Source organism: Citrus clementina, unplaced genomic scaffold (genome assembly GCF_000493195.1).
Source record: "Citrus clementina cultivar Clemenules unplaced genomic scaffold, Citrus_clementina_v1.0 scaffold_7, whole genome shotgun sequence".
Classification (NCBI taxonomy): domain Eukaryota; kingdom Viridiplantae; phylum Streptophyta; class Magnoliopsida; order Sapindales; family Rutaceae; genus Citrus; species Citrus x clementina.
In genome coordinates this window covers 2322514-2324435 of record NW_006262075.1, presented here as the reverse complement: position 1 = coordinate 2324435, position 1922 = coordinate 2322514, and the positions used below count along the sequence as shown (strand labels likewise).

The window sequence follows — 1922 nt, the reverse complement described above, 5'->3', positions numbered from 1 at the left end:
GACTTGTCGTCGACAAATAATAATATTCTTGTCTAGTACCGCCTTGGTTTCACCGGCCCCCTAGTACAAGGTTATTATTATTTGGCACGATAAGCCCTTAGCACCATATTGATTAGAGCGTGGTTCATGAGGTGTGGATTCCCCCCTCATGATTTAATTGGCATTAATACGGATTATTTAGCCCATGATGCATGTTGATACGGATCCAGATACCCAAGTACGTCATTTCAATAGAATTATCTTCAATTTATTCTCGCCATTGCAATTCCAATTTTAGAATTTATTCTCGCCATTTTAATTTAAGTTTTAGCATATACCAAATCATTTCCACCATAAATCCAACAACCCATTTACAAAATTAATTCTATACACAATTAAAATCCACCTCCTCGTGGGATCGACACTCGTCACCATAGATCTATACTACAATAGATTCGTGCGCTTGCGAGTACATTAAAATTTGCACAACAAGTTTTTGGCGCCGTTGCCGGGGAGGTAAGTAATTTTAATTCATAGAATTAATTTTTGTGAATAATTTCTTTTATTTGTTTTCTTGTATTTTTTTTTTATTATTAAAAAAAAAAAAGAAAAAAAAGTGAATCTACATTTAAAGGTTAGTATTTCTTTTCTTTTTCTCTTCTTTAAAATTCTGTAATTTAATTTTCCATTTATTTTTCTTTGTAATTTTTTCTTTGTTTATCTTATTAATTTAATTTTTAGTTAATTTCTTCCACGTATTTATTTTTGTGTATTTTTATAGAAAGGTTGTAATAGCGCAATAAGGTTAGTATCGTAATTTCTCCCTCTTCTTTATTTTTACTTGTTTTGTTCCTATCTTTATTTTTATTTTATTTGTTTTGCATGCATGGTCGTAGGTCATTATTACCTAATCTTGAACCTATAGACCTTGAACTAGAAAGAACACTTCGCACACACAAACAAATTAAAAATAAAATGGATTTGCAACCACAGGAGAGGCCATTTAAGGACTACTTCAGTCCCTTAGCTAATTTGAGCACGTCATGCATAAGATACCCAAATGTAGCTGCTAGGAGTTTTGAATTAAAACCTAGTGTGTTAAATTGTCTCCCTACATTTTATGGCCTAGAAAATGAGGATCCATATAATCATTTGAATGATTTTCATGCCATTTGTCAAACATTCAAATATGAGAATTTTTCAGATGATGATGTTAAACTTAGACTATTCCCATTTTCTTTAAAAGATAGAGCTCGTTCATGGTTAAATACTTTACCTGCTAATAGCATTTCATCATGGGAACAAATGGTAACGAAATTTTTGAATAAATATTTCCCAGTGCATAAAACCAACGCTATTCGCAGGGAAATCTCGGAGTTTACCCAGAGAGAGGACGAGCAATTTTTCGAAACATGGGAGCGATTCAATGGGCTACTCTTGAAGTGTCCACATCATGGGTATGAGAAATGGCACCAATGCCAATACTTTTTAGAGGGATTACTGCCGAATGTGCAAGAATGGCTAATGGCAACAAGTGGAGGAGAGCTAATGTCAAAAAGTGCATCAGAAATTTGGGAATTCTTCCAGCGACAAGCGGACAATTCCCAACAACGGAGTCGATCACTCAGGAATACTAGAAGGATTAAAGGAGTGAATGAGGTTCAAATTGGCGAATCAACTTCAGGAATCAAAGAAGTCAAGGAGATGGTTGAAGGTCTTGCTCGACAAATAGCATCGTTATCAACTGCTAAATCAACAGAACCACATGACCATGACTCATACTCAGATCAAGCCAATGCCATAGGTGTAATGAGAAAGCCATCAAATTACAACCCATACTCCAACACATATAACCCTGGATGGAGAGACCACCCTAATTTTTCATGGTCTCAAGGATTCCAACAGAATGGACCAGCAGCTCCAGCTCCACCAATGCAACAAAT

General features: G+C 35.2%; 1 non-coding gene across 1 annotated transcript; it reads right to left on the bottom strand.

Moving 5' to 3' along the window:
- Positions 1-1335: 1335 nt before the first annotated feature.
- On the bottom strand, positions 1336-1439 carry LOC112097121. The gene has a single exon (XR_002904778.1). It is a non-coding gene; the product is annotated as a small nucleolar RNA R71 (small nucleolar RNA).
- Positions 1440-1922: the final 483 nt, after the last annotated feature.